We start from the raw sequence: 18,836 nt of genomic DNA, 5'->3' as shown, positions 1-18,836 counted from the left end.
GGCACTGAGGCATGCTACAACCTGGATGACCTTTGAAATCATGTGAAATGAAAGAAGTCAAGCCCCGAAAAGTAACTTTTTGTGTCGTTCCATACATAGGAAATATTCAGAACTGGCAAGACCATAAAGACAGAAAGCATATTGGTGGTTGCCAATGGTGGGGGGTAGAGGATGGAGAGTGATTGCTTAGGTGATGAAAATGTTTTGCAACTACATAGATGGGATGGGCACACAACACTGTGAATCTACTAAATGCCACTGAACAGTACACTGTAAAATAGTTAACTTTGTGTCACACGAACTTTACTCAATAATAATAATTAAAAATTAAAAATTCCGAGCTCCTAGCTCATACCTGTGGGATCAGAATCTCAGGGATGGAGTTCAGAAATCTGAATTACTTGGAAGCTGTCCAGGTGATTCTGAGGGACAGCTAGGTGTGGGTTCCTGGAGATCTCACTGGAGCTGGAGCAAAGTGGGGAGAACTGGGGGTACACTGGGCAAGCCAGTGCAGTCAGCTCATGGAAGGAGCTGGGTGCCCACTTCCTTTAGCTCTGCTCTGGCTTCGCCTTCTCTTAGTAAATCAGATTCTCCTCTTCCTCCTTGTCCCTCCTTTAGGCCTGTGCTTCTCTCACCCAAGTGTGTGATTTCCTAGGAACCTACTTCTCTCGACAGCACATCTGCTAGGGGCCTTAGGCTGGGGACTCTGGGGGTGTGTTCCTCATTTTGACTCTGGCCACAGACTTCAAAGGGAGCTATTATGAGCTCCTCTTACAGCTGAGAAAACTGAGGCTCAGATGAACAAATATTTACCCAAAGTCAGAGTCAGAGAGCCGAGAAGCCAGGTCTGCGCATGTCTAAGCCCTCAACACCACACAACTCTCTCCTCAGCACCTGAATTCTGCTTCTCTCACACATCAGTCAACACAGGTTTGGAGTGTCATGGCCTAAGGGCTCTCAGGCTTTATGAGGGTGGTTATCTCCATTCAGCCAGAGAAACTGAGGCACAGAAAGGTCTCCTGCTTGCTCGAGGTCATCCAGCAAGCCAGGCTGATTGGGAAGCAGAGGTACTGATAGAGGCCTCCGTGCGGTAGGCCATGTGCATCTAACACCCGGATTCATGAAAAACATCCCTTCCCTCTACAACAAATCACGGCCAGTAATAAGCGGGTAACTGAAAAGTATTAATGCCTAGAAAATAACATTGACTGTGACACTTTTTTCTTATTGAATATCACATACACACAAAATCATTCAGAAAAATAAAATTAAGAAAAACTGAAAGGAAAAGAAATCAAGTACTAGAGTACTTAAAAGGAAGAATCCCAAATGTTTACTTATTAGTTATTAATATGAATGTATCAATTTTTTTTACTTACTACTCTTAACACTATTTGTACCTACCTAGTAGCTTGACTTTGGGTCAAGTTAGCTGAAGACTAAGACAATAATATTTTGTGTAAATAATTATGTCATAATTAATAAGTGACTTCATGAAACAAAAACATCTGCACAGGGTACAGTTTACGCAGACTAAATCATGCAGTGAGGTAATGTTTTATTTTCTTGATTTATTATTTCGTTCTAAAATAACCAATAAAAGTTAAAAATATAAATTTACATTTTAAAGATATTATTTGAATTCTGCCAAATAGTTCACGTATGAAGCAAAATCTGCACTTACCAAGCAAAAACATTACACCTCAAGCTTTGTACCGTCACTGTTTTCCATTTTGAATACTAATTAGCACTCCAAGTTCTGAGATTCTGTCTCCACAATGACTGCTTGAACAGTTTATTCCAACAAGAGTTGCAAATGTGCTGGGCTTGAGGGACTCTGGGTTACAGTGACTTGATCTTGCAACTCGTGCAGCTGAGACTGTGTGTGCCGGTGGCTGACTGTGTTACGGGGAGTTCTCAAATCATCTTCCATGTCGATGCCAATATTTATTAAGGGATAAGTAATAAAACTTCATTTGAAGCTTACACGTGTAGATTATAAACACTCAGAGCAATTTCTTAGAACTTAAACCCACAAAGATTCTTTTGCAAAGGAACAGTTTATCCCTGACATTGTTTGGAACCACAGGTGCAAGGAGACAAGGCAAGCAGACCAACTTGTGGTCTGTTTCATTATTGTTTTTAAACTTTTCACAGCCCACACATCCCTGTGCTGCCTGAACAGAGTAGACCCCTCCCACAGCATGTCCTTGACCCTCAGAATACTTCAGTGAAGATATAAGCCTTTATTGCCAATGGGTAAGATGAAAGCAGGGCCCCTTCCTGGCCTCGAAGCAACAACAAGCCATTATCAGGTCCTGTGGTCCTCAATTCAGCCATGCGCCTTTTTCATTTTTCAAGACCCAGTTCAATCCTCCATTCTTGCAAGACATTCCTGACTTCATCCTTCTCTATACCATGGGTGTGTAAGGCCCCAGGCCAGTGATGGGTCATGCTAGGCTCCCCAGGATCCTTGCTTCTCCAGCACGGAGCCACCCTGGAGAGCATCTTAGGAGATACTGGCACCTCGTTTTGTTCTTCTGACTACCCCCAACACCACTCGTCTGGTCTGGTAGGACTGCTGCATGAGAGGGTGAAGGTGGTGGAAAGGGTGGCCAAACCCTTCATGAGGGACCACAGTTCAGCTCAAAATGGTTAGACATCCAGACAGCCTGGGGGTCACCCTCTTGACCTGCAAGAATATAAATTGTGTTGCTCACGCGCCTCCAGGCAGGCTATCTAGGAATAGGTAGAGCGGAATTAGCACTCTGTCCCTATGACTTGCCAAACCCCAGAAATGAAGCTCCAGAAAAGCTTCATTTCAAATTCACAAAACTTTCCAGGTAGTTCTATGAAGCAGGGTCAGAGGGGTGCCCATGTTTCCCCCAAACCCAAGTAAAAATGAGGCCTTCATAAGGAACAGAGGGTGCTCCAAGGACAAGGGACTACAGCTCAAGTGGCCCAGAACCCACAGTTCTCTCAGCCTCCCGACTCCTGTTCAGGTGGTCAGCACCCCCTCCCATTTCTCTCCAAGACTTTACCTGCCTGTTGTGCCCCCTGCACAGCCCCTTACATCTTCTCCCTTTCGAAGCCCCCCACCTAACCTACAATTTCTCTTAAGTCAAAATCCCAGAGAATGAATCTGACTGACAGTAGCCCCTGCCCTCTCTACCCAGTTGTCTCTCCTCGGTCCACACCAATGACCAGCAATTGACCTGGCAGGGGCTGGAGGCCAGATTGTCATGTAACTTTCCTAAAGCAGGGAAGTTCTATTATTATCTTATCATGTCCCTCATTTTATATATGAGGACATTGTAGGGAGATTCAGTAACTTGCATGAGGGCCCATGGAAACTGGCTTTCCAGGACGCAAGCCCAGGCCAGTGCCCTTGTGGGACACACCTGCCTGGCCCCTGGCAGGGGAGTGAGGCCCCTGGAGGCAGCAGTGTGGAACTCCCAGGTCTCCCGGCTGGCTGGCAGCAGTGATATGCTGCCTTATGGTGAGACTTATTGAGCTATTTGAAGCCGTCAAGGGAAACCAACTACACGTAAATATCAACTCTGGCAAAGTACCTGGAGCGGAATTTTATTTCTGCTGGGCATTATTATGGGTATTGATTTGAGAATCTGAAAATTCAATAAAACAGATTAAACCTCCCAAGGAATGAGCAGAAACCATCAACTCGAGTTGCCAAGGGGCATTAAGGCTCGGTGGGTGGGAAGGAAAATCCAGCACTGCTGCAAGGCCCACTGCAGGTTCTAGTCCCCCCTGGGGCTGCTACCAGCAGATCAGCCCCTTTGCTGCCCAGTCCCACTCCATTCCCCCATTCCCGGACACTGTGGACACAGGTAACAAGACATACTTCACTCTTCAGGACACTGGGCCCAGCTCTGCAGGTTGCCATTAAACCCCACCCCCAGGAGAGGCATTTTCAGTGGATCATTTTATAGTCAGTTACACAGTTAGTGTCACCATGGTGATGATTCTCACCCTCATAACTAAACTGCATGCCTTCCATTTGCTGACCTCCAACAAATAAGCAGCTAGCTATTTCCCTAGCAAAATATTTATTCAGAAACGACAACCAAAAGCAGCTAGGGAGTGCAGACTCACTTCCCACGTGCCCACGCTCACTTTCCTAGCTCAAAGTGCAAATCCTCTTGTCTCATTGTGAAGGGCAGCAAAGCAGCCTCACTTCTGGTGGAACACACAGGCCCACCTCTTGTGTCTGGATTCTGCAGCATGCACCCATGGCACCTGCGAAACAACTCTCTTCTAGTCAACCAACCTCGCTTTAGAAAGGTTTCTGTATGTGGATTGTCACACCCTTCACCCAGAGGCTCTTGTGAAGGAGACTCCTGAGCTGCCACATTCTTGAAGCCACAGAGGTGGACCTTGTACTGACAGCTGGGGCTGGCCTAGCGGATGGGCCTGCTGGGGACACCTGGAGTTTGCTAACACAACTTTTCTCATTCTTGAGCTTCTTGATTTGCTCTTTGGGGTAGATAGAGGCTGTGTCTTTGACCGATTTTCTCAGGTGAGGCACGCGATAGAGGTCAGGACTAGAAGGCATCTTTCGGTTGCTTTCCCTCCAGCCGGGCCTAGTGTCTGCAAAGTCTCAGGCTGTGCACCTTCCCCTTGGTTTTCACAACTGTTCTGTTGCCTTCTGGCCTTGAAGCAACTGAAGAGAACTCTGAGGCTGTCTTGATTCTTGGTCCTTGCCATTAACTCGGCCTTGTGGCTTAAGGATTTTTGTTCTTCATGATGCAATTCTAGAAGTTTCACAAAGTGTCACTATAGTTGTCTTTCTTGATTGGCATTTGCTTGCATCCTTTTAGAGCCACATACACAGCTCCTTAGCTAGTAATATTTTGTGTGTGGTAATATATTTGATTGATACTTCTACACTTTCATTTATTCAAAAACTATTGAGAATCTATGTTCCAGGCACTGGGACTATAACAGTGAATGAGAAAAAAAATCCTGCCCTCCGGGAGCTTACGGATAAGAAAAATAGTCAATAAACTGGTGCACACAATAAGCAAGAGCTGCAGGCTGCAGCAGGCAGAGATCTGGATAACAATAAACAGGATGAGAGGTGGAGAGTGTAGGAGGCAGGCAGGACCTGACTTGGGGGAAGGACATTTCAGCAGAAGCCTCTTCCTTCCTTAGGCATAGTTATTCTAGTTCACGATGATATCGAATCTGTTCTCAACCCTCCATATGTAATATATTAATTTTTATCGTTTGCACCTATTATTTTTCCAGCAATCTGGGAAAACTTGCCATCAATTCAACTTCTCCCAATTCTGTTCTCCTCCCTGCCTTGGTGAGGACTGCAGTTCTCATACAGCTTGGTTTGCTGGTGCCCACCTCCATTTTCTCCTTCAATGACCTTCACCAAGAATCTCCCCCTGCCTCCATATTTCCTGTTCTTGTCCTGTGGCAGCCATGACCCGATGCATTTTCTTGATGAAAGTTCATGCAAGCAAAAACATTTGCTGAAATTTTATCCTGATTCTTGCAATGAACCATTCTCAGGTCCCTTTTTCCTCTGCATAGTCAGGGTGAGTGTGGCTTTCTCTCGCTCTGCAATATTTTTCCTCCGTGAATCTCATATAGAAGTCTGCTCTTCTCGGTTCATCTTTGGATGTGGGCTGTGAACCACCCCCCCCCCAGGTGTCCTGCAGTGATGGTGAGTGGGTTGGACAGAAGTGCTGCCCTTACGCCATGTGTCCACTGGACTATGGGGTCAGATAAATTCCCTCAGGATGATGGCTTGATGCTGGTTGGTGGACACGGTGCCCTGTCCTAGGTCTGAGTTCACGGGTACCAGGGAGCTCAGTCTGTCTAAGATGGCAGTGTGTCCTCTCCGTGATCTCAGGCAGTCACACCAAACAGATGCACTCAGTGGCCAGAAGGTGCTGACACCATGGCTCCTGCCTTGCCCCAGGTCCAGCACTTGACTAGTGGGAGAAAATTTGGAGGCACAGATCATTTCCCAGAACCACAGACTGTTCTGCCCTAAAGTTTCTTTTCTCAGAGCCCCCAGAAGTCCCACAGCTGGAGAGGTTATTTATGTTAACCTCCTATTTAGAAATTAAGCTCCGATTTAGAAATTAAGGATTGTAATTTAGCATTAACCCAGATGTCAAGACGTAATGAGACACACTGTGGGGGAAATTGAATTCCATATTGCCAAAGACCCATTTTATTTATAATAACCAGCCACTCACATCATGCCAATATTGATGGATCATATGTTTAAAATTTTGATAGCTCATTCATTTCTATAATTACATTTATTTCAAATTAAATAAGTTTCGCACACCCTTGATATACAAAGAGACAAAATTAATTTGTGGATCAGAATTAACCTGCCATTCAACCCCCAGAACTGTCCTTTCTGGAAGCCCTTGGAGAGGAACATTCTGCCATTTTATAGAAGATGATTTGCATATGAACAACTTTTAACCTGGATGGGGCTTCATCCTCCAGCCTGGAGGGGAGTGCCATTGCAAAGGGGAGTGGGGGAGGACAGTGGACTTGCTCATCTGTAGGTTCAGCTGAAGAGATAGGGCCAATTGCCAACAGAACAGATCTGCGTCGAAGACAGCAAAAGCAGTAAGGAGGGCAGCTGCCTGGTGTTGCAGGGATAGGTGTGAGCATTGGCACTTGTCCCCAGTCCACTAGCTACTGTTGAGTGACCTTGAACAAGATTCACCCAGCTGCCCTTTCCTATGCAGGGTGGTAGGTTAGGAGTGCCTGCTACTTTGCGCTGGCCACATGCCTCGCGGGGCCATACCTCCGGGCCACACGTGGCTTGACCAGAGCGAAGTCACAGACAAATGTGGCCAATCAGACTGGCATGGAGACCCTGAACAGCTGGGCTGTGTGGGTGATGCTGAGGGATTTCAATAGCATGGTCAGCCGGCGCTGACACCACACACGCTTTGGGGAAGCCAGTCCACAGAGGGAATTGAATCGCCTTGTGGACCCAGACAGACTAAAGAGGGGGAGAGGTGTTGGCTCTTGATCCCCTGGTGCCAGCTCCCCCGAACATCAGTAGTTTTTGGTTTCCTGTCCTGGGCAGTCCGACCTTGACTCTGCACTTACTCAGTACTTCCTCTCGCCATCCAGGGACCTATGAAGCATGTACTCTGTGCCAGGCCCAGACTCAGGGCCTCATGACCTCATCTGGTGCAAGACTGATAATGAGTGCCACACAGTGTTCCCACGCGGTGGTCCTGGTGTCCGCTCCTCCTCCCCGTGGGGGTGATGTGACCTTTCTGAGCTTCCTGCCACCACCCTCAGTGTGGACCTAACAGCTTCTCTACAGGGGATCTGTGGAGACAGGGATAATGGGAATGGAACCACAGCCTAGTCTGGCGTTAAATTGATAAATGACCCCAAAAAGGGTTAACTTAGAATTTTTATAATAAAGATAAGGATGTTGACAGAGTCATTTGGGGAGTGAGTCCCCTGAATTGGGGGAGCTGAGAGTGAAGGGTACAGACTGCTCTTCTGTGTGGCCGAGGCACAGAACAAAGAGGAACAAAGCCCAAGGTCCAGATGTGATAGCAGACTATGGAAAAGAGTAGCAAGGCGGCTTCCAGGAGGGCTACAGGCAGCTCTGGAGAATGTACTGACCACAACTGTTTCTGAGACCTGATGTTAACTAAAAGAGTGAGCCTGTGAGATCTGACAGGGGTTGTGGGTCCAGAGCAGGACGGGGTGCCCTGGGGTGGAATGTGGGCGCAGCTCCATGCCTGGACTGCAGTGGGAGAGCATGCTGGAGCCCACAGCCTGTGGTGAGGGTGTGCTGGGCTGAGCCACGTCTGGACAGGACATGGCATACCTCAGTCCTACAGAAGCCGCAGGGTTGGAGAGGAAGACCATTCTGAACGGATGGAGTTTAAAATCCACAATGGCTGAGAAATCACTGACTTTGACTCGGTTCGCTTGTAACTAGAATTCATCAAGCCTGGGGGGAGGCCAGCATCAGAAATTAAATTACAGAGATTTGATGTATGCTTGAATCTGTAAGCATGAAATCTAGCCCTGCCACCTGCATGTCACAGGCCCCCAAGAGATTAGTGAGAGTCCTCAGAAAGTGCTTAGTAACAGAATTTAGCAGGACAAGTCTCCGCAGGGGCATTTCAGGATCTTCAACGACATGAATGTGGCAAAAGAAGTGCTGGTGCTGCCTCTTCAGAGGGTGAAGAGCTGAGGAAAAACTGCTTCCTGCCCACTGTGCTCTCAGCAGTGGGTGGGTGGTCCCCCCAAGGGTGGATGACTACATGCAGGCGCCGCAAAGAAGAAAGACACCCAGGAGGTTAGAGGTTGTTCAAAAGGATTTCTAAGGTTCTCTTCTAACTTAGAGGTGGACAAGTGCTTATTCTGAGATGCTGGCCTTTGTGCTGCTCTAGAATGAAAACGAATAAAATCCAAGGTCAGACCCTGGGGAGTCCCAGTAACAAACATGGAAAAGCTACCATCGCCACAGGACCCCGAGCCCCCGCAGGGATCAGCACTAAGGGAAAGTGACATTCCTTAATTAGCTCTTGCAATCTCCATGGCAATCCAGTGATACTGGAACTACCCCTCCGATTTTACAGACCATCGTAAAACCATTTCAACAAGAGTGATTAGCCTGCCTGAGGTTATCAGTTCATAAGCAGTAGGTTCAAAATGAAATGCCAACCTTCGTGCCCTTCCCGAGCATTCTGGGTTTCTTTAAATAGGCTTTATTCTAAGAAGGAAAATTTCAAACTTTAAAAATCTCTCTATTACTTTCTTTGGACTTCAAAGAAAATTCCATACTTCAAATCAGTTCAGTTAAAGCCTCATCGGGTAGCTCTCGAATATGCGATTTGGGGCCCATTTTTGTAACACCTGGAATCCATCCTCTTTGCTTTCTCTTCCTAGAAGTTTCTTGATCTTGGTATTATACATAAATATTTCAAAGACTGGGCCTGTGGAAGGAAGAGGAGAAGAATTTCCTTCAAGTGTTTCCTTGTGCAAGTTTGGGGGCGCCGTGAATGGGAGCTGGAGACTTCTCACCTGGCATACACCGCCAGGCAGGAGAACAGTGTCAGCCAGAGATTGATCTGGGCCGCCAGTCCTGTCTCCTGGGGCGGCACAGTGATGTCGGGCCAGTCTGTCAGGGCTGAATCTCACTGCTTATTTACCTGCTAAGGAGCTTTGTGGCTGTGGCTTAGAGACACTGCTTAAAATTCAGTGCTCACTGAGACTCCATGGACTGTAGACACCAGATAAATGTTGCTTGTGAATTTGGGAGGGAAAGAGCAGTAGACCCAGGGATATTGCCCTCAGAAAGCTGGTGCAGACATTCCCGGGCAGGGCCACGGCACCACTGACTCTGGCCTACCTCCCTGCACCCTCTGTCAAATGGGGATCCATTTCTCTAGCCAGAGTCACGAGCACTGCCGGGAAAGTAAAAGGAGATATCAGGTTGGGGGGACGGGTGTCTGCAGGCCCAGTGTCTATTGGGGTCACTCATACACAGACCTTCGACCAGTTCTATAGGGAAATAATTGCACTGCCGGTCCTCAAATAACATCCTTTCATATTGTTTGGTTATCACATTCATGGCAATAAAAACATCACTGCCAGCGTCACTGTGTGTGTGTGTGTGTGTGTTTCTCCAGGCTTACTCCAGTGTCCTCCCAAAGATATGCATGTGCGGTTCATTGTCTTGTCTCCACTGTCCCCGCCTGAGTGAGTGGGGTGTGAGTGTTCTGAGGTGGAAGACTGACCGTCCAGGATGGCTTCCCACCTTGACCCGGAGCCCCTGTGAGAGGCCGCAGTCACCTCCAACCCTGTTCTGCAACAACTGAGTTGGAAATGAATGAATATGAATGGAATGATTGTTTAATGATAGAAATGCTTGGGGTCTTATTTAGGAACTGGGTGGTGTTTTTGTGACCAGAGGTCTGCTGCTGGAACTTCACCCTTGCTTACACCAGTGAGTCCACGACAAAACTGGTTTCACTATTTGGCATTTCACTTAAAGTCACAGTTTCCAAAAACCTATTGACAATGTTAATACAAAGACAGTGTTAGTTTCTAATCATCTAAAATTAATAATAACTACTGTAGCTCCTCATGCTATAAACCTCTGACGTGATCAAATCTAGACCTCCAATATGTCCATGCAGGAGTAGAGATACCAGAACTATTCTGTAAGCCCAGAGTCGCACTGAGTAGAAAGAGCTTTGCCCTCCTCTCCAGGCCTGTGCTGGTGAAAACTCGATGTGACCGCCCCACTCCCCAACCCCATCACCCCCTTTCTGTCAGTAGATCTGAAGCTGTGGTAATGTGGCCCATGCCTTGTGGACTTGGCTCTAGCACGTTCCCCAAAGACAGTATTTTGAAAGTAAGTGGGAGTTAGGGTGCTTTCAGTTATGAGTAAGAGCGACTACACTCTACTGGGTGAAACAGCAACATGAAATTCGTTGGCTCCCAGAACCTCAAAGGCCTGGTGAGGCAGAGTCCAAATGAGGGATGGGGCAGGCAGAGTTCAGTTATCTCCATGACAATGCTTTGCCTTTCATGGCCGTGGTTTCATCCTTGCTGGCTATATCCATGCCTTAGGACTGGTGTCGTAAACAGTCACAAACCCAATGGCTCGAGATGACAGAGTTTCTTCTCTCTCAGGTTGGAGGACAGAAGTCTGAAATCAAAGTGTCAGCAGAGACACACTCCCTCAGACTGTCTAAGTCTATTCCTTCTTTGCCTCTTTCAGCTTCTGGGGCTCCTGGGAATCTTTGCCATTCCTTATGGTGGCTTTTCTCTAATCTCTGACTTCATCTTCCCTCAGTCCATTTCTCTGTTCTTGTCTTATAAAGATATCTGCCATATTGGACTTAGGACCCACACAAATCGAGTATGACCTCATCTTCACTGACTATAATTATAATAATCCTGTTACCCAATATTTCTCAACAACGCACTGAGGTTCTGTGTGGATAAGAATTGGGGAGAAACTGCTCACCCCCGCTCCATTTGCCTGCCCTTTCAGATATACGACAGTTATAATAACAAATACAGATACAGAACCTGGATGACATGCATATTTCTTTCCCAACTGTGGGACAGAAGCTCTAATGTGTATATGTGGGTGTTCCACCCCTCGAGCCCTTTACTTGGATTCTGTGTACCTTTAACTGCCACCACCTCAAACTCTGTAGAGACTTATCCCCAGGTCCATGCAGAGTACTGGAGGTACTTTGAAAGCTGACATTCCCAGGGGTCAGTCTTTGCCTAAAGTTGCCTAGTGTATTTCTGAAAGCAAGCCTCTTCTCAGGTGAAGTGTCACTTATGCTCATGATCTGCCCTCTAGAACCCGCTGTCTTCCGCAATGCCTAGCCTGAAATAGCACTCTGGCTCGGCGTAGTAGGGGCCAATCAGACGGGCATGGACATCCTGAACAGCTGGAGTGTGTGGGTGATGCTGAGGGATTTCAACAGCGTGGTCAGCACTGACACCACACACACTTTGGGGAAGCCAGTCCACAGAGGGAGTAGAATCGCCTTGTGGAGCCAGACAGACCAAAGAGAGGGAGAGGTGTGGGCTCTTGATCTCCTGGTGCCAGTTCCCCTGTACATCAGTAGTTTTCGGCTACCTGTCCTGGGCAATCCGAGCTTGCCTCTGCACTTACTCAGTACCCTCTCTTGCCATCCAGGGACCTATTAAGCATGTACTCTGATCACCCCCGGGAACACTTCCTTAACCAGGCACTTGAATAGAGTCTGTCAGGTTTGGTAAATAAAGACACAGATAATAATAATTAAATATTGACAATAATTAATAATAAGTATAATACAGATAAAAATCCCATCAAATTTGAGTTCTCATAAAACAAACAAATTTTAGTAGGGTAACCTTTGAAATATTTGGGACATAATTAAACTAATATTTGAAATTTGATTTCATTGGGTATCCCATATTTGGGCAGCCCTACTTCTGGGGAACCTAATTCAAGACAAACTTTATCCTGATGGTCCAACTTAGAACATCACTCAATACAGAAGGAATAGGATCCCAAGAATTTGTTTAGACCAGTCAGGATCCAGTGCTGGATCCTGGTTAGGTTAAGTCCATTCAAACTTAGGGTTGGTTGCTCCCCAGGAGAGAAGGGGGATGTGGATGCTGGGGAAGCCACCTCAAGGACTATTAATATAACTAACTAGAGTTGGTTCTCATTACTTTCGGTAGTTGTTTCGGTCTCTAATGCTGCGGTCAACACTGAATTATTGAATACTGAATATTCTCCCAGGGGAAAATAGAGGATTAGGTTCGTGTGAGCCTCTAGTCACATTTTTGTCAACCAATCAATACATCACTTTGTTCTCTGACTGTTTCTGTTTATAGACATATATACAGTGATTCATTAACATTCAACTCATGGCCAACAGCGCTATAACTTATGACCAAACAAAGCTTATCTAACACATGTATTTTCTCCGTGCGAAATCTCAGCCTGCTGCACTTAGGAACACTAGACAGCACTTCAGCACTACTCTTGAGGGCCATTTAAAAAAGTGAAATCACCAGCAAAAAGCACAAAAATGTGAAAAATATGGCACTGAATAGGGCCCAGGAAGGACCCTGCTTAGTCAAAGAGCTGGGTGAGCGTTGCTTTCTCAGCCACAGCTGGGCAAGTGCATACCGACCTACTCACGTTTTTTGCTTCCTGCATCCCTGCAAAGGACCACAGAAGCACCATGAGCATGGATTTGGGGAGTTTCGAGTAGATTTTAGCAAGCAGTTGAATTCACAAATCGGGAAATCTGAAATAATGAGGACCAACTCAACCTGCAAAAATGCATTAGTGGCTGTGTTGGCAGAGCTACCAGAAATGCTTTCACATGGCCTCATGTTACATTTGCATTTTAAAGAATCCCCTACTACAAAAATAGAGGGGTGAGCTAAATAAACAGGGAACTTGGACAAACAGCCTCTCGCAACAAAGTCTGTTTGCATAGCTATCAAACATGCAAACTTTATTTGCCCTGCACCTAACCCAGCTAACCATGCATTTACCATGTGAACACAAATAACTTAGTATGAGGCACCACATTTGCCTGCCACTTTAGTACCTGTATGATGTGAAATTCCTGAACTCGACCTCATAGCTGTGTTAATCTGTAGACAGAGCTGCTGTCTTTTTAAGCAAGGGGAAAGCCATGCACTAGGCCACTTTACAAGATGCTGCTACTATTTACAAAGCCATGTGCTATCAGCTCTTCTCACACATTGGAGGCCCTTGCAAGGTTGTTTATCCAAGGGCCATTATTGTAAGTGTTTGGAAGGGATCATCCACCAAAGCCTTTATTTATCTCTTGAAAAGTTTTTTCTTTCAGATCCACTGTTTGCCCAAAACAATCAAAGCATCAAAAAGTTTCCCTTGGCTAGAGTTGGCCAAGGCTTCCTCCCAGTAATATCCTAATTAACGGTCCATCTATTTCCTGGGTCCAGAAGGGTTGGTGGGCAGGATGACATGGGGTGGGGAGGGGTGGTGTGGGAAGGAGTTGGCATGATCTGTTATTATCGTGGCAGGCCTCCCACAATGTGCTAGTCATAATTTTTCTTTTTCCCCAGATTTTTAAATTTCAATTAACTTTATTGTTTTTAAAGTAATTTTACCGTTTACCAAAATTATATATACAATTTTGAATCAACATTTACTAAAAAGTTTACAAAGCAGTCCATGAACTCCCCACCCCTCCCCCAAAGGCAGTTGCTTTGGTTCTTGATTTTTATCTATTCTTCTGGTGCTAACAATCTTCTTGTTAATAATATATGCTCCTCTCTAGTTTCTTGATTGATCCACTTAATATTACTTGCTGATTTCCTGTTTGGACAGCTGAGATTTGAGCGCTCTTCCACTCCCAAGCACCTACCCTCTTCCCAGCGCCTTAAAATAATTATGTCATTATTTCTAGTTAAGTCAACAGTATTTATTTACATGATTATAATGATATAAATATGTCTGTTACAATGATTATGTGTACAATGATTATCTGATGCAATGATTATGTGTCTTTTCCTGAACATCTTTTCTTTTTCTTCTATAATTAGAATCTTGTTTCACTAACTTAATTTCTATGGGTGTATTGCTGTTTTCTTTTTACAAATGCCCCACAATTCTGTCAGATGCCAGCAAATATATATTATTTTTCACATTTCAAGCACAATTGTAATAGTATCTTTAGTATGACTGACATCCTCCAGGTGTCTCCTAAACTATCATCCTGAACACCGCTTACCTCATAATTCTCGGTCTAGGCCCTTCTTTCACTAAAGCACATCTTCTCGTAGTTTCCTTTAAAATGTTGTATAGAACCCAAATTTTCTGAGTTTTTCAGGACTGACAACATTTCTATTCTACCCTCACATTAAAGTGACCACTTGGCTAGGTATAGAATTCTAGGTTGAAACCAAATTTTCTGCAGAGTGTTGAGGCCCTTGCTCTCCTTTCTTCTGGCACCAGAGTCATATTAACATTCCAATACCACTGCAATGCTCACTCTTAGACATTGGACCTGGTGTTTTACTCTGGAGCTTCAAACCCTGGGATGAGGGGGTCCTGGAAGGAAAGAAGGTATGGAGGGAGTGCTTTCAAGAGAAACCAGTGAGCAAGCTGGCCTAGAAAAGAAGAGGAAGAGGCTAAACCAGCTGGAGCTTCAGCTTGACCCCAGGGGGACCCTGGAGTATAACCAGACCTCAGATATGCCTCCACCTAAGGTCAAAGAGCTGGGCTTTCATTCCAGCTATGGTTAAGGGAGGAACGGAGAGTGAGGGGCCTTCCCCAGTGACTGTCTTCACTGGGACCAAGGACACCAGTGGGCTGAGGGCAGGCAGTCCTCCCAAGAAGAGGAGTGGGTGTAAATGCACAGGTACAAGAAATGGAAAAAAGGACTAAGAGAAGCTGGTGAAATAGCCAGGCACCCACCCCATTTAGCAGATTCCTCACATCTTCCCAAATGATTGCTCTAGTGTGGAAGGGTTTCAAAGACTGAAAGGAATGGCTCTTTTTCTATTTGTGTTTCCTTCTGCTATGTGGCCAGAAGAGATGGGGAGAAGGTGAGCCCAGCTTGGGAAGCTGTCAGCCTGGAACCCAAGCAGTGATCCAATCTGGGACCCAGCAGGTGGGTGGGGAGGAAAGCTCAGAAGCCTGGCCTCCCCTCTGCAACCTGGGGAGTGACCACTGCTGCTCAGGTTAGAGAGGGCTTGACAGACCTTCTCCAAGGAGAGGGTGGAAAAAGCCAGATGGAAAATCCTGCCTTGGCCAATTAATATGAGCAGCAGGAAAATCCCTAAATTGGTTCCATAACAACAAACCCCTGTTCCCAGGTCCATGAGAAGGCAGAAAAAATGTATCCCACGTGAAGGAAAATTGAAGTGTGCCCAAAAGCTCATCAATACTTTTCTGTCTTCTCTCGCCATGTTCCTGGCTAAAGTTGTTAGAACATGCCTCCCTGTCTAAGCAAGGTAATTTGATCCGGGCAATAATCATCATAAATATTCATGGTTTTGCCTTAACATTAGGATAACATCTGTTTCCAAACATCTGCAATCTGTTTTCAATGCTTCGGTAAAATGTAAATTAGCTATAACTAATACAATAAAACACTAATGGGGATAATGATGATGAAAGATGCACATGAGGGCGGGAGTCCAGCTCCACCGCCAATGGCCAGTTTTCTGGAGTTCTCCAGAACTTTGCTTTCCACCTTCTCAGACTGCCCTCAAATGAAAAGGGCTTTGAAAACATTTGCTGCCTAAACTAGCAAACATTTCACTGACCAGGCCCCCCTATGTGCCACACCCTTCTCCAGAGGATACACACAGATCTTTCTAGAAGCCTCATCCACCCACACACGGAACCCTTAGAACAGGGTCAACATCTACTGCAAGCCAGGGCTGCACTCCTGTCTTCCCCACTGGCTCTCACCCTGCCCCCTACTCTGGTCCCAGCATGTCCACTATCAACAGTAAATCAAAAGCCCCCCAAACACTCTCTCTCTTTTATTTATGCTTTATGCTGGGTTATTGACATCATACAGAAAGCACCCATAATACAGTGAGAAAAGACAATATGAACCATTGTAAAAAAGATTGGGGTTATGAACAGGGAATTCAAACAAAAAAATTCTTCTAATAGCCAATAATTTCCCTACCATTAGTCATAATTAAAAACAAATTGCAACGATGATGAACAATAAATAATATGATCCTGTTTTAGGTGAAATAGCTAAGTTGCCAAAAAAATTTCATCTAAGATGACCTTGCTCTTACTTATTTTGTTTTTGTTAATATGTATACTTGCTGGGAAAAAAATCTGGGGGAAATATAGAAGCAAAGACCAAAGAAAATCAGCAATTCTGGGCCGGGACCTAGTCCCAGACAGTCATCTTTGTTACATGGATGCCAATTTTCTGTGGCTGGAATTATCATTTGAACAAGGGGAATTTAAGAATAATACCTGCTCAACTCATCTGGCAATGCTGTGGTGAGGATTTCAGAAGACCAGAGCATCCCACAATGCATTATCTCCCCACCCAAAGAAAGTTTTGTTTGTGATTTGCTGTTGGCTTTCTCAATTCCCAGGGGTGATCTGAGGTTGCTTCCCCCATAGAATTTCCCATGCACTGGTTACCCAAAGTCAGTGCCTCTGGATCACCAGGAACCCCTGGCCACTGGATCTATCCCCTGGTGCTGGGACGCTGCTGCCCCAAGAGGGTGGTGCCAGACATGCTGGGCCAAGGATCAGCCTCTTCTTCCAGCAGGATAGCTGGTGTGCACACATCCAGGATTTATTTTTAGTTCCAGAGCAGGACTCATCTCCCACAGTCCATTATCACCTCGTGGGGACTCAGGCCACGCCGACACAGGATTTGCTAAGAACCACATATAATGGACCCCCATACTACCCTGCAAGTGGTTCAACTAGGATCCAATTTCTACACTAGAAAGTTCTATTTCCCACTGGTAGCCATCCTTTCTAGGCTTCCCTGAGGGCACCACAAATCATCATCAGAAAAAGGGCTAAGCAAGAAAGAGATGGGGGCCACTTGGACCCTTTTTCTTGGATTTCTCCTTTCTCCTGTGGTCCTCTCTCTGACATCTCTGTGAGGTTCTACTGGGAACCTTGGCAGGGGGTTCCAGGGGCTAAGCGCCCTTGGCCAGCCAAGCTCTGAGTGACTGCTGGAATAGGGGTCGGGTCCTCCACTGAGACTTGTCATCAGGAAAATGCAAATCAACCCCTAATGAGATAGCACCACACACAACCCTGAGAAAGGTGTATATTACAAAGACCAGAAATCATTAGTGCTGGTGAGGGTGTGGGGAAAAAAGAACCCTCTTACACGGTTGATGGGAATGTAAACTGGTCAGGCCTTTGTGGAAAACAGTGTGGCGCTTTCTCAAAATATTAAAAATAGATCTGCCATGTGAGCCATTCTTAGGTGTATACCCAAAGAAGAGATAAACACGAATGTGAAGGGGCATATTCACTCCAGTGCCCATTGCAGCACTATTTACAATAGCTCAGAAACAATCGAAGTTCCCAACAACAGGTAAGTGGATAAAGAGGAGGTGGGATACCACTCAGCTTGAAAAAGGATGAAATCTTGACATTTGCAACAATGTGAATGGAACTGGAGGGGATGATACAAACCCAGAAATCTGACTATAGAATTGACGCTTCCAGAGGGGAAGGGTGTAGGGGGGAACCAAAAGTGGGAGGCACCCCACTGGACTCTAGTGAAGGGCTATGAGTGTGATGTGATAACATACATTTGTAGAACTGTGGTTCTATACAGCTAAATCATATACAGTGATGTAAACCAATGTTACCACAATCAAAAATAATTTAATATAATAAATAATTTAATATAATATATAAAAAGTCACTAAAACTTTTAGTCACTAAAAATAGTTTTTTAAAATGGCAGAAAGAAGTGATTGATGGCTGAATGTAGAAATTATCAGCATATCACATGATGTAAAAACCTAAGTCAGTCACTTTGCCTACATGTCCGTAAAGTCAGCTTTTGGTATGTATTCAGATATGTTGTAAAAAATGAAACTTGCTCTCAAGAGACCATTCTTGGGCCTCCCTGGTGGCACAAGGGGTTGATGCAACCTATGAAGCTGTCCGCAGCCTCTGCAGCACGAGTTCAATCCCCGGCCAGCCAGGGAGCTACCCACATGGTGCAGCAGACCTCTCCTGACTCGCCTGCTGCTCCCCTCAGCAGTGTACTTCGCGGTCAGTCTGCCCGTTCTGTTTCCTCCTCTGGCTCTGGTGAATCCTCTTACCTCCCCTTTTCCCCCCACATCTCTGGCCTGCACCCCAGCTCTTGTGTACATAAATAAATAAATCTTTTTTTTTTTTTAAAAAGAGGCCATTCTTTCTTCCTTGATCTCCTCTCCAGCCTTCTAGACACCCACCATATCTTCTTCATACTGAGGATCTAGCTACTTCTTTTGAAAACCCAAATGATCCACTTCTTTGTTTTCTGTTTTCCCTTTCCTAGTGAATCCTTCTTTTTTCCGCACTAGTCACTCTAGGAGAGACCTCTACCACCCCTGCCTTGGGAGTGCTACTCCCTCTCCCCTTTCTGCGTTTCTCACCTGTGCATCTGTCCAATCTCCCACCCCACAAGACCCAGCCATCAACAGCTCTAAGAGCACCCTTTCCAATATGGGAGTTGCCACCCCATATGTCTATATACATTTCAGCTTATGTTAATGAAAAGTAAAAACTCAGTGCCCAGGCACACTGGACACATTTCAAGTGCTCAATA

This window comes from Talpa europaea (genome assembly GCF_964194135.1).
Source record: "Talpa europaea genome assembly, chromosome: 1".
In the NCBI taxonomy this organism is placed as follows: Eukaryota; Metazoa; Chordata; class Mammalia; order Eulipotyphla; family Talpidae; genus Talpa; species Talpa europaea.
This window is presented reverse-complemented; position numbering follows the sequence as displayed.